Source organism: Megalops cyprinoides, chromosome 12 (genome assembly GCF_013368585.1).
Source record: "Megalops cyprinoides isolate fMegCyp1 chromosome 12, fMegCyp1.pri, whole genome shotgun sequence".
Taxonomy (NCBI): domain Eukaryota; kingdom Metazoa; phylum Chordata; class Actinopteri; order Elopiformes; family Megalopidae; genus Megalops; species Megalops cyprinoides.
Genome location: NC_050594.1, coordinates 1593619 through 1608618, shown reverse-complemented (window position 1 = coordinate 1608618; position 15000 = coordinate 1593619). Strand labels below are relative to the sequence as shown.

The 15000-nt window shown below is 46.4% G+C and overlaps 1 protein-coding gene across 1 annotated transcript in view; it reads right to left on the bottom strand.

Annotated features, from left to right (window-relative positions):
* The window catches only part of prox1a (prospero homeobox 1a), a 37414-nt gene that overhangs the window by 2785 nt on the left and 19629 nt on the right, over nt 1–15000 (bottom strand). The window lies entirely within an intron of this gene.

The following is a 15000-nucleotide window of genomic DNA, read 5'->3' as shown; positions in this document are numbered from 1 at the left end:
TCTCCTGTAATGCTTGAGTGAGTCAGAGCTCTTTCAGAGTGCCAATCCGCACACCCGCAGGGAATCATCGCTTCAACCCCCTCCAGAGCAGCGGTTTACACACACACTCACACTCATACACGTGTTGCATCTGTGTCCAGAGAGTACACAGTATTCTACATATTACAATCTATATTGTTTGTTTGTTAACAACTGCTAATGGCAGTTTATTGAAACAAAGCATTTCTCAAAATCCCTAATGCAAAAATCAAAAATATTCACTCTGCAGCAAAATCACCTAATATACTGGGGCACATTCTGCATCCTCTGAGAACAAAGTATCATATTTATTTGGAGTTTATGTATAAAACTGCAGGTATAAAGAAAGTGGTAAGAATACTTTTTTGATATATTCTAAATATTTTGACATTTCTTTAAACAAAATGCATTTGCATTTGTATTCTGTATTTCATGCCTGCATATAGTGACTTTCCCCTCACAAATCTTAGATTTCTTGTTTTGTTTATAATATGGCTCATAAATAAGTTAGACAAAATGAATTGACTAAGGGCTTTGCTACAAAGGACTATATTTAAAAAGTATTATGTGAGGCTTTAATTTTAAACTGTATATATTTTGGTATTTTGTATTTGAAATGTGTATAATTTTGTACAGGTAAATATTTTCAAATACACAATTTACAATTTTGTGTATTACATAAAAATACACAGTAATGTATTCCATTGCCAAAATAAAAAATACTACAATTTAAATAAAATACGAGACACCCACAGTATCATATGCATTTAATCATAATTTTTAGTGAATCAAATGCATATTACACTACCACAGTATATGCACTTAATTTTGCTATTTTATTTAGCTAATTATAATCTGAAGCTGAATTATATTAATTTGTTATATATTCTGTATCCGAATATTCTTCACACTAAAAGGAAATAAGCTGTAACCTGCACTGGGAACGGAGGAAATTCATTAATACAGTTGTACCACAGAACATCATTTTGCAACTCGATATATCTGTAAACATCGTAAAAGATATATCCATCTCACGCTATCTGAACTCCTGCACTCCCCCGCACGTTACGTGTGCTGACATACCACAGGACTGACACACCACAGAGGTCTTCAGAGCATGGCTATGATTACTGACTTCTGATGCTTTTCAGAGGCTGGAAAGGCACAGGGCACTATGGGATACAGAGCACCCCCTACTCCATCACTTCTCTCTGCAGCTGGATCAAATCAACACTGTCCAACACTCAGTTCTTCACACAGCTAAAATGTCTGTCATCTTCACATTCTGTCCAGACTGTTTTTGTCCCGTTCCTGGCATCTTGTTGCCACTGTGCTCCAACAGCTGCTCCTACATTACACTTTTGACTGGACACTTTTCATTGGCTGTTGGCTGACTGATAAGCAAAGCTTGTGAAACCTGATGCTAAATGCAACTCAAGCAAATGTTTTATGACTTTCCAAAAATTTTAGTTCCTACATGCTCAAAAGAGCAATTATCATAGCCTGTACAGTGAGCACCTCACACATCTCAGCAGTTACACCATTAAGAAATTGTCCTTTACCATTTCAGCGCAGAGATCCAACAACAACCACAGCAAACTCATGACTGTTATCAGGGATAAAACTGTTCTGTGCTCAAAGCCTTAGAAGCACACTGTGTAACATGCATGTTGTGAGCAAACACTTCCACAGTAGCATGCATGTGATGTTTGACCACAGGAGCGATATCACCGTCAGCGAATGTAAAGGTGTCCCTATAGCTATCCCTGCTATAAAGCTCACTGTGGGATACAGTGCATACAGAACATTTTTATTATTCAGTATCATTCAGAAAACCATTTCTGTTTATTTAATATACTACACTGGAAATGTAAAACTAAACACGTTTCTAACTTTCTTACTGTGACCAAGGTAACAGGAATGTCTGCAAGGTATTTAAAAGAGAGCTGGATGCCACAGTCAGGCCTCCCCTGGCAGAATGCATTTGGTTTGTTGGTTTTTCCTGGTCAGACGGGATGAGAGCTGTGAAGGGCACTGGAGCTGTCCCTGAAAATAACAGGGGAACATCTACCGCTTAAAATAACACAAAAACACCTCGACCACTAAAGCTGACTTTTATTTTGATATTTGCTCACTTCTCCTGGGGGTAAGATCCCGCAGAAGCCCCCCCCCCGCCCCACGTCGTCTTCTCGCTGTCTCCCCCCGAGTGCAGCAGGCTGCAGGGGTCGTTTGTTTGATTATGCTGACCGTCCCCAGCCTCGGCAGAACACAATAAAAGCCTGACATAGCAGGCTGCTCGCCTTCTGTGTCCTGCGGATTCTCATCATGGCTGTCAGGACACACCAAGGTTAGTGGTCACTGGAACAGCGCTCGTGGCCCAGAGCTTGCCAAGCGCACTTGGCTGATGAATGAATGTCACAGGGAAGGAAAGGGGGAGGGGATTAGAAAGGTTATAGATATCCCACCTCCCCCTGCCACCACCCCCACCCCCCCACACCCGCTTTCTAAAACAACAGAAATGATTTTGACAGAGCTGAGAGAGGTGCCCTTCTTAAACCCTCTTTGTCTCCGGAGAGATATGGTCTCGCCGGTATGCAGCTCTCTCCAGAGTAAGTGGCTGCATTTCTTCCTCCCACAGGAAAAAAAAAGAAAGAAAGAAAAAAACAAAACGGTTTCACTGTCATCTCTGCTAATTTCAAATTTCCCCTAAAACAACCCGGGAACTGAGCACATAAACCTGACACATCACGCAGCCAATAAAAGGACAGGGTTTGGTGCAGGGCAGCTGCGTTGGGAGGAATATTCCTGAAAGGAATTTCTCCTGCTGTTTTTACTATAAAAGGACAGTAAAATGCTGACTGTACGGAGAAGACAATGTCAAGGAGAAAAGGGTATTGGTATTTTGGATCCTCTTGACTGCTCGCCTTGGAGAGAGCAAGTGAGAGAGAGGGAGAGACAGAGAGAGACAGAGAGAGAGAGGGAGAGAGAGTTATTCTTGTCACAAACTCTTTTGTCTGTATCTGCTGACTGCTAGCCCATAGCCAGCAGCATGCTTAAACTGTTTTGTCACCTTCTTGCATCACATGGGTCAGCTGTTGTGCTTTTGTGTCGGCCATTGTGCAGCCTAATCCACTGTGGCTGCTCCACTGTGCGGTAAATACAGCTGACTCCCATCTCAGGCCTTTCCTCATGCATATTTCAGCTGCGCTTTTTTACAAACCCCTCAACTGAAAAACTACAAATAATGCAGGGTTTTAAACAATTCATGCAGTTAACTGTATTTCATTCAGTTAGCTGTCATTACTGGTACAGACATAAATGGTAAATGCACTGATATTGAATATAAAAGCATATATATATTATATAAAGTGTGTGTGTGTGTGTCTGCGTGCGTGTGAATGCGTGTGTGTGTGTATTTGTTTAATTCCTCCACCAGCACACCTGATTCAACTTCCAGAGGTGTTGATTAGCTGAACCAGGTGTGCTGCTGGTGGAATTTAACTAATGCATGCAATGGCTGGGGTGCCTCAAGGAGAGGCCTGGAAATGGCCAATACAGTCCGACAGACATAAAACTAGAGCTTTGCATCCAAGTGGATTTTCAAGATGTGGTGCTCAAGCTGTCATAAAGAAATGGAGAAACCTGGGAACCTGAAGACAGAAAACGCAGTGGAATACCCAAAAAGCCATCTGCGTCTGATGAGCAGGACTTAAAGGTCACTTCCTCGAGGGACAGAAGGAACTTCAGTGAAGTGCTTGCTCAGCATCTGGCCCCAAAGTTCACACTTCGACCGTGAGAAGTCGTCTTTTAAGAAATGGTCTTGCAGGGCGTGTTGCAGCTAAGAAACCATCCTTGCAGAAAAGCAACAAGCAGAGGGGATTGCAGTGTGCAAAACACCATAAAGCATGGAGCGGCAACCAGTGGCACAAAGTATTATGGAGCGATGAGTCCAAATCTGAAAGTTTTGCTTCACAAAATGCCAGAGAGTTGGCGAGAGGTGCTGATGCCTGCCTGCAGCCTCCTGTGAAGCACGGTGGCGGCTCTGTCACGGTCTGGGGTGCATTTCAGCCAATGGTGTGGGGGATCTGGTCAAAACTGATGGAATTATGAATGCTGAGAAATATAAATAGATCTTACTTCTTCATGCTGTTCCTTCAGCAAAATGACAAATGAAAAACGTTTGTCTTTCAGCACGATAACAACCCGCAAACATGATTAAGACCTACTTAGAGCAAAAGTCTGCTGAAGGAGCGCTCACAGTATTAGACCAGGCCCCTCACAGCCCTGACCTCAGGATAACTGAAGCTGTGTGGGATCACTTGGACAGGGAAAGACAAAAAAGCAGCCAGTGAAGAGAAGAGTTACAGCAAATCCTGCAAGAAGCCTGGAAAAATTTACCACAGGGCTACTTGAAAAAATGACGACAGTCTACCAAAGCGAATTGCTTCAAGTTTTGCATCCTAAGGAAGGCCACACAAAATGCAGGCTCTGGTTTTTCTTCTCTTCCTCTGCTCTCCATGGGTGTTGTGGGGCTCTGTTGTTCTGTGGTTGCCAGGTGTAGGAGCGCAGTGTTCACCGGTGAAGAGGGACAAAGCCTGGCTTTGCCTCGGTGAAACGCGTGGCGAGAGGCAGAGAGCAGCAGAAACACAGCGGCAAACCGACACAAACAGCTGAGGTTTTTCACCCTGCATTCATTCACCCCGCTGTGTGCGCCAGTCCCTCTGAACAAATGCCCCCCTCCCACTGTTTGCCAGGTAAATATTGATCAAGGAGAGACCCAGCTCCCGATAGCTGCCACACCATCTCAGGGGAGGGGCCACCACCACAAGCAGCCGGGTAAAGACTCGAGCTGTTAAACTGCTCTCCTGCAAAAGGCCACCACTGGCAACCTTTTCCAGCCAGTTCTGTCCCCACACCTCTCTCCTTTAAAACGGTTTATTCTGCCATATGCAGAGGCGGGTTTGACTTTCACATCACACTGAATACAGAGTTTATTTCTGGATTTTCACTGACTGTCCTTATAAACCTAGACTCCTTATGGTTTTGTGCTTGTGTTGTACTCTGCCTCACTTGTAAGTTGCTTTGGATAAAAGCGTCTGCCAAATGAATAAATATAAATGCAAATGTAAACCTGGTGTGTGACTCTCCGGATAAAAAGGGGAGATGTTGAACCACTCATTAGCTCAGAGCTGCCCAGCTATCCCGGAGTGATTAGTACACCACCAGCCCTGAGAAGCACGCGGTCCCTCGTACTCTGAGTTACTGAGTTTAATTCCAGGTGCGGACCTGTGAATTTCTGCTGGCCTCAGAGGCTTCCTGTATGAAAGGAACACAATGGCAGATGAAGTTTAATAAGGCCTTCTCCCGGCCTGCCCATTGTTTTGGCTTTCTACCGGTTTGGCCATGTTGGTCAGGTCTCCATAACGAATGGAAACAGACTAAAGGCAATCCAGCAGCAGTGAGGCCTAGCGCTGACGGTACCTCCTCTCTCTACAGCTGCATGTACTGCTCGCCTCATGCTGACTAGGTAAGAGATAATTGTGAATTATTATGAAAACAATGTACTGTGTCTGATACACCTACAGTGTGGTGTTCTTTAACTGGAATTGTCTCTGTGGACCCAGCTGATACATTTAGTATTTTTTGGACTGTGGTCACAGTTATTAATTAATTATTATTATGATTACTAGTAGTTGTATTGGTGGTAGTACCATTGTTATATGATATTATACTGAGACGACAACAAGGGGAAAAAGCTCCACAGGCAGGTGAAAATGCAGGCCTCAGAGGAGTCGATTGAATTTTCACACAGATAATAGACTGACAGTCAGCAAATATGGCTCAAGGTCAGGGCTGGAGTGATTAAGCATTTTTTGTGTGTGGAGGAGAGGAATAAGTCACAGACTGTCGGGGTCTGGACTGCGGTTCTGAGCTCGGCTTCAAAAGAACAACGTCCTGTTGAACGGAGAGACACACTCGTCCTGCACACATTCATCTCCTGCAATCAATAGCGCATGCAGGCCGAAACCTCCTCACCCGATAAACTCTTGGCTGGAGTGTCACTTAGCCAAACAGATAGCGAATTTCCCCTGCTCTGATAAAGATGCTTTCAAAAGCCACGGCTGTGATGCAACCAAGGTTCACAAGCTATGCAGCCTTGAATGGGTCTGGCAGGTTTCTGCCACCACGCTGAGCAAACATGCTTCACTGCTTACTCCACAGGCCTCCTGCAGACCGCTTTCCCACCACCCAACACCACGTGGCTGGTGCTCAAGCCATGCACCATGTTGTCAAGGACAGGCCTGAAGACGGACACAATGGCTAATTGTCTCTTTGTCTCTGTGTGGAGATCTCTGAGATTTCCTGCTCCAGTGAACAAAAATTAATGATGATGGCCAAATGTGAAATCCCTGAACTTTCCACGTGCAGTACCCCTGTACTGCTCTGAATTTTAAATCGGAAGGTTAATTGCTACATAGGACTCACTACTTGGATACACCTTCTGAAATAAGTATGGAAAGAAAATGAGGTGACCCCTCCACAATGAGCGCAAGAATGAAAAATCCCATTTTTTGGATGACGTGAGTAAACAGCAATTTCTAACCTTTGGGGTACGCTTCAACAAGAAAAAGAAACATTTCTACAACTGTGCTAAAGAAATGCAGTGTACACTCTGCCCTGTATAAAGGCCAATTATATAACTGCGGCCCAAGCCAATGCCATACAGCCAACTAATTGAGCTGTTTCACCCCCCAAAGATACTCTGCAGATCCATTTCAATGAGTCCACCAGGCCTGGGAGGGGGAGGGCCAAGGGTTATGAAGTCATTTGTTTCTTGTTGCAGTCACAAACACACCCCCCCTACTCCCCTCATAAAAAAACAGGGGTGTCCAGAAGGACATCTGGACTGTAAGGGGGGGCTGAAAGCAGAGAATGGCCTAAGGAACAGACAGAGCAGAAGGAGAGAGGCAGCTTGGAGTTGGGCCTTTCTTGTCTGGTGGGGGGGGGGGCTGGCAGCGAGACTAATGAAGCTGAGAGCAGACGGGAGAGGTGCCAAGCGAGGGGGGGGGGGGGGGGGGGGGGGGGGGCATCAGGGCTGCAGATGTGTCAAGGCCCCCCCAGAGCAAAGTAACGACATAATCACCGGCAGTGTCACAGAGCAGACTGCACACAAGGTGACATGGGACAGGATGAGTGAGTGCGGGGCCTGGGGGGGGCGGGGGGGGTCCACCGATCGCTGCCGCCTTTGAGGTGCTGCTTCTCCCATGGCGGTACGGGGGGGTGGAGGGGGGGCACTGTTGATTCACACAAAGGACTCTCTGTATGCTTCTAATTTCAAGTGTTGTGTTTTTTTTCTTCAAACGTGAGAACATTTAAATCAGAGATGCACCAAACCTAGCACTGGGTTTCGGATTTGCCCGAATATCCTCGTCTTTTTGGAGTGGTCTGGACTGGGCTGGATACATCAGGTTTCTGTGGCCTGATGCAGAGAGGGCTGTACTTTACTGTCTGTAAAGTTGAATACTGTCATTGTCTAATTAAACAAAATAAGTAAAATAAAATCCATTGAAGACAGCTGGAATTCTTTCTTTTATGCAGAAAAGCCTACAGGTGGAGGGAATCTTCTCTACGCTTTTTGTCTGGTAAGTGCAGCTTTACTTTTACCCAGACTTTTAAACTTTTCAACTGGCCACCAGAGTGACAGCCACCAGCCACCGGCCACCAGAGAAATAGCCAGCTTCATGAGCTGAGTTTGTGAGGATGCAAATAGCTGCAAATTCCATAAGGAAAGATTGCTGAAGGCAACTGTTAACTGGTTAGTTGTTTTCCCTGCTAGTGTGTATCACTGCACAACTTTTTATAATGAAAAGTATTGATAACTTCACATTTGCCAGTTGGATCTAGGAGGTAATCAAGCTAAACATGGCATTTTGTTAACTTACTTGAGAATATAAATAGCTAGCTAATGCAAGTAAACTTTTTATGATGAAAAAACATTGACGAAAAAAGTTGCCTTATTTACTGTATTTACTGTTGAAATAAGACTAAAATGATTGATGTTCTGGTTTAGAGTGAAGTTGCCTGGTTTTTGCAGTGGATTCAGCTGACACCTAAAATATGGATGAAGTGCATCTGTGATAAAAACATGACGTTATAAAAATCCTCCTCAGAATAAATGCTGCTTCAGTATAAAGGGGAACGCAGAGGGGAAAACTCAGCACGCCACGTCTCCCATCTCTCCTGCCCCACTGCAGCTGAGAGCTGTCCCAGCCCGCAGGCTGCAGAGTGCCCTGAGGCTACAGCCAACAGCAGTTTCCCTCCAGACAGGGAAGCATCTCCCGCACTCACAGACTACAGCCCTGCACTGAGAGACGGTTACAGGAAGCGGCAGCGTGGCACATCAGGCTGTGGTTTAGGTACACTCTTCCAGACGCAAAACCTTGTTAACGGACACCTCCTGCTTTTCCACAGTTAAAGCCAGAAAAATTCCAGAAAAATTGATTCAATATTGTGAGATACCTACATTACATGTTAACAAATTTTTAAGGTGTACTGCCTAAGCACACTAGGTTCAATTTCAAATCCGTAAATTCATAAAGCTAGTCTCACACACAGATCTTGGCAGTAGTGTTTAAGGAGAGGTTGAGCAGGATAGTACAGCTCGTCTGAGCGAGACGATGTTGCGTTAGCAGTCAGGGCCAGTGCTCGGCTTTCAGGAGCCTGGCTGCACCGTGTCCTCATTGGCTGAGGTTTGACACAGACGGGGGCCCTGCGCCTCCAGGTGAACCCTGCGGGAGAAGCTCTGGGGCTTCAGAGGCTCGCATCGGTTTATCAGCTGAGCCGTAGGCTCCGCCCGTCTCGCGCACAACGGCACGGCGTGAATGCATACCGTGCCAAATGACCGTGTGGCCAGCCTCGCCTCTCGTCCGAGTGACCATGGCAACCTTTCGGAAGCAGGGGGATGGGGGGAGGACCAGAGCCCCTCCCGTGCAGCATTCAAATCCAGGGAAGAGTGGCGGTGTCCGTTTGGGAAAAACATAAAGAACAGATCACAGGCGTATTGTCACATTCAGAAGAAGACGTTACATTATCCATGTGCTGATCTTCTTTTATTTGCCTTTTCCGTGAGACTCTGTGGTTAGGCGGGGGCAGGGGTGCGGGGTTATTTTGTCTAGTTTTGAATAAAGGAGAAGCAGGTTAGATCGGCCTGTTACAGAGAGCTAAAAGAAAAAAAATTCCCCCCACCCCCCTGCTTGCAAATTAGTATCCATTAATAAGTAATTTTGCCTGGCAGAAATGGCAGACCCTGAAAGCTTTGTACAAGACGATCTAATCACTTGAGAGCTTGGCCTTCTTCAATGGGAGGTGGATGTTTGTGTGCCCACAGCTGTCTGGGCCTAAGTGACTTCTGTCAGCTGAAAGGGAGAGACGGCTTAAGGAGGCACAAGGATAATAGGGACTGGAGAGACACAGACAGCCACGTATAATACAGTCTTTATGTCACTTCATTAAACATACATGAGCAACAACTACTCACTTTTATGAGATCAAAAGAGTGCATGTATATTTGGGTTTCGCAAACAGGATCTCATACTTTGACGCTGAGCGCTGTAACTGTGTATTAATTGATTTTGGTACACTCTGGCCTATTCCCACGATTGATCAACCATTTTTAAAGCCATAATGGCAGTTGTGAAAATGCACTCCTTTCAGGAGTATAATTATTGTGAATGGGCTCTGATTTTAAGCCTGTCTGTGCTAAACCTGCAGTGATCGCCGAGCACCTGTTCACCTGACGGGCTATCAGACAGCGCCGGTGCCACTGTCTGGGTTTTCAGCAGGGAGTCCAGCACATGTCGGTCACTTTCACCCATTCTACACACAACCACAGAGGACACCACATACAGGAGAATGAACAAAATTGAATGAAACGCACTGGAGAGATAAAGCTTTACACACACACAGAGAGACAGACACACACGCACACACACACGCACGCACGCACACGCAAACACAAACACAACACAGGTTTCATGGCGGGCAGCATTAGGCATATTTGCACGGAGATTTCTATCAGTGCTTGAATACGCGTCACTTGGCACAAACACAATCCAAGGACTTTGCCCACAGCGCCGTCTCACATTACACAGAGATTGCAGGCTTTCTTCGGAGCAGGATACTATTTTGATCTAAATGTCACTTCTTAAAAGCCACCTAAGGTGGTTCTGTAAGAGTACAATCGAGAGATGCTGGACGCACCCACCGCAGAATGACCTGCTCTGTACGACGTTCTCGTGTTTCCTACACTTAATATGTCCCACTAAACGTTTTCCTAGAAGTGAAATTTCTAACACACACGGCATATTTTCATCAGCCACATTTAACTATGGAGGAACACAGACCACTCTAAAAAGCTGCAACTGGGTGGGGCTGAAAGTGGTTAGTTGCAGACACAAGTACCTGGTGCTCAGTTTGGCCTGGGGCCGGTGAGCTGCACATACAGCTACACTGTGCTCAGTTTGGCCTGAGCCTGGTTAACTTTACATACTGCTGGCTGCCTGGCTCTGTGTGGCTTGGTTACACTACGTCTGCCCGGCATGGGTCTATTTATGAAGCCAGTGAAGGAGGAAGTATCCTGTTGCAATGGGAAGTATAGACTGTGATAGAAACTCAGTCAAATAGAAATAATTTTTCAAGTAAACACTGTGTGTGCCCAGCCAGATGGAAATATTGATCACCGCGGAAGACGGGGGCAGAATTTCCTCTTTCTGCGTTACTCACACTGGGCTCGTCTCTGTGCTCACTAGCTAGCTAACGACAAGTGAATGAAAACAGCAAAACACGGAAAGAGAGGCAGGTACTGCGGCTAGCTAACAGCTGAACTGGTTACTAATTAGATGTTTAGATACAGTGTAAGAATGTATATAGTTTATAGTTATAAGGCTACAGTTAGGATGTTAAGAGAAAGTGTCTTATTTGATTTTAAGGGCATATTAATAGCATTGTTTAATTTTATTTATTACAATTTATAAATTTTACTAGAAATGTTTAAAAGAAATAAAATATGCCCAAACATGTAAGGTTCTAAGGCTTGCAAAACAGAAAAAAAACCCTGTAAACTCTGTATGCTAGCCCCTGCAGAAAAGGAAAATGAGAGGGTCAAACACAAATGTTACTATGTGATGTATATTATTGCCATGTCGTGACCAAAAAAAGTTAACTAATGCAGGAACACCTTTTTTTTTTTACAATGTTGATAAGATTCATCTGAACATTAATGTATTTTTCCACTTGAAGTGGCTAGTGTGGCCTAGCTCACGCGTCTGTCCCTCCTGGGAGAGCACCGACAGCTGAAAATCACACCCCATCCTGTCCAGGTCCTGCCCGGCAGACAGAAGGCACAGGGCAGGGAAACCCCGCAGTCAGTCAGCCATGCTGTGGACAGGAGTGAGAGCAAGCCTGTAATGTCTAACGAATGGTGTCCCAGTGCAGCAGGAGTGTGGTAATAAGCAGAATAATATGACAGGAGTTTGTTTTCACTGACCGCCGTTACACCCGGCCAGGGACGTTTGGCGGCGGCAATAACCCGCGGACTGTGACAATAACAGGAGGGAGAGCAGCGAAAGAGCAGGAAACACATTACAGTCTGTTATCCACCAGCCGGGCTGCTCAGGGACCGGACTGACTCACCCGCACGGACAGCCCGCTCAAACCCTGCCCCACCCCTCACACGCAGGAGGCCAAACACCGGCCTGCTGTCAGAGGGACGGTTCAAAGACAGCCGCGCAGGGGTTTAAAACGCTAGCATTTACTCATCCAGACTTCTGTTTACCTGACGTATAACCAGCTATACAGGGCAATGTTGTGATTCCTCCCTGTTTTATCTATTGTTTATATAAATGTTTCATATTTATACAATAAGGCAGAGTTCCTGTTTTGAGGGAAAGATGTCATATTTCCCAGCCTTCTCTCCATCCTGTTGAGATCAGAGCTGGACTGTAGTGTAACTCCTCACAGGGAGGTGTGTATTGTGACCCGTGTGTTTTATTTTAAGACACGAGCGTCTCAGACAATAGCCCTGTGAGCGCAGTGGCTGGCCAGGTCACATGACAGGGCAGTGGCCCCCACAGACCGCACATTGTGAGAGGCCAGAGGATGAAGGCACGGACTGCGTACGTCAGGGTGTCTTCTGCGCGTGTGACTCAGATTACATCCAAGGAAGGACAAGAGAGCGCCTGTACGTTCCGCTCAAGCTGCTTTCTCTGCTCAACTCTGGCCGGTCAGCGACATTCGCATTGGCCGTCAGAAGACCTGACTGATGTGCTTTAACACACGGTGCTGTTCCAGGGAGACAGCAGGTGGCCACTGAATCACTGTGCACTTGGCCTGTGTTACAGTACGTCACTCCACCTCAGACTGTGAGTCTCGCACGCACAGGATCATGGGTTTTGGATTGGCATGTAAAATCCAACAAGCTGCCTTTCAGTGTCATCAGCTAAAAATGTATAAAAATATACAGGGAGAATCATAACCAGAAAGAGCATGTAATATGTAAGTAACATAAATAATGTAGGAATAACACAGTTACAAAACACGCTTCTCTGGTCTTTCCGTACTGCAAACTGGGCTGGTTGGATCAAAAACCACATTAAAAACTGCATCAAAACCAGTGTGCAGAGGAAGCAAAGAAATATAAGCTTCTCATGGCATGATGCTTCGTAAGGCATTGCCTCTGGCTAAATAATTAAAACTGCCATAAAGTTATAATGAAGATTATAGAAAAATTACAGCTTCCATTTCACTCCCATGCATAAAACATCTGCGACTGCCTGACAGCAAGCAAATCAGCTAAACCGTAGCTGCTGGAACAATCTGGAATCCATAGCTGCCGGAACAATCTGGAATCCATAGCTGCCGGAACAATCTCAAGAGTTTCTCAGCGCAGCAGAGAAAGGCTGTGAAGCAGGACACACCTGGTGGAATAAAGCCACAGAGAAGCTGACGACTCGCTGTTCTGAGCTGGAACAGGACATTGCCGGTATAGGTGTGTGAGGGCGCATGGAAGCAAGGCATTGTGGGAAGGTGGTGACAGGGTTTTAAAAAAAGCCCACTGCAGGAGGCATGTGTGTGTACAGCAAGGCCTGGACCCCCTGTGGCCATGGCGACAGCCGCTCCCCCTGCTCTTATTGATAACCCCGTTTTCCTGTGTGCGGATGAAAATAATACACAGCCAGACGGGGGGAAAGGGAGATGAATGTCAGACAACAGGCAGGAGCTGGGAGGGGAAGCATCCACACAGCTTTTCAACTTTTCCACATCTCCCCAGACCAATCAATTATGCAGGCCTTTGGGGTAGGTCAGATCAGGGGAGGACAGTGGAGAGAGAGGGGTGGATGGGAAAGAGGGCGGAGGGAGGGGGGGAGGGGCGCAGAGAGGGGGGGCTTTTTAGGTGATGCCCAGTATGTTTATTGCATGATTGTGTCCCTGGGGGCGAGGCTGCATTGAGAGCAGGGTCTGTATGTGCTGAGCATTGTGCAGAACATCCTCAGAGCACTGAAACTGTACGTTTACCTCTCTCCTGATGCCATCTGTGAATTAAGTCACACACAATGTCTGTCCGGAGGAGTAACAGAGGAGGGGTGGTCCTTTTCATCAAACCAATTCAAGGAGGGAGAGGAGAGGAAAAAAAGACGACAGGCTGACACAAAGAACTGAGACTTTTCTTCAATATGAGCTGGGAAACTGATAAGGTCAGACACCTGATAGCCCAAAGACATGAGTATGTGAACTCTTGAAGTCAAAGGACTTCTCTGTGCTTACACTGCCACACTACAGCCACGGTTCCTTTTCAAAAGCCACAGAGATCAGAGGAAAGGCCACAATCTCCTTTAAACTCTCTATAGCATGGCTGTAGGCGGGGGGGGGACGGGCTTAGGGAGGGGGGGGGGTGGAAGGAAGCTTGACAGAAGAGCCTTGAACTATTTTCTGAAGGAAAGATGAGACCCTCCCAGACCTGTCATAAAAATGTCTTTTCATCCTCACTCATGTCTTTCCCCTGTCCGCACCCCCTCCGCCGGCCCTCGATGCCTGAAAGCCACCACAGAGCCGAGGCAGTGGCCGCTGCCGCTCTTCCTGTTAGCGCCGTGCAGGACGGCCGCTTCAGGCAGTGCAACGTCCACCTACGCACCACGAGTCACAACAGAGCCGGGCAGAACAACAGGGCATCAACAGGATACACTGTGGTGCCAATGTAAACACGCGCGGCGAGGCACCGCTACCAGCGTCCAGGTATATCACACTGATCCTGCCGCTCCTGGTCCTGCTGTCTGGTTGCACAATTATACTGTCTGCAAGAAGGCTGCCAACACGTGTTAAAATGATTTCAGGAAATGCTCACTGACTCGCCATAGTGCTTTCACTGACAGAAACAGTGATAATGTTCAAACTCCTCAGCAAATCGTGAGAATAACAGCACAGCAGTGACTGTGTACACGAAGTGACAAATGACTGCACCCCCCTTCCTCATGCACTGTTCTCACACACACACATACACACACACACACACACACACACACACACACACACACACACACAGACAGACAGACACACAGACACACAGACACACACACACACACACACTTCTGCCATGAGCACACCATGATGCCACCGCATGCCTGCTATTACACAGGCCAGTCTGTCGGTGGCGCTGCTCAAATCAGGGAGACAAACTCACCCCGATACCAAAAAACACACCATAAAGGACTGAACAACCACCCAGGTCATTATGGAGACGTTCAGCACATTAGTATCAGGGGAAAGAAGATGTGATAGTTGACAAAATGTTGCTTCTCAATGAGTCAGAAGGCTGGTAATTATGCTGCAGAGTGTCTTATTGGGGTGGGGGGTGGGAAGGGCCCCCCCCCGCAGCAGCTGAGCTTGAAAGAAAACACTCAGTGAATCCAGAAACATGAAGGCGGCAAA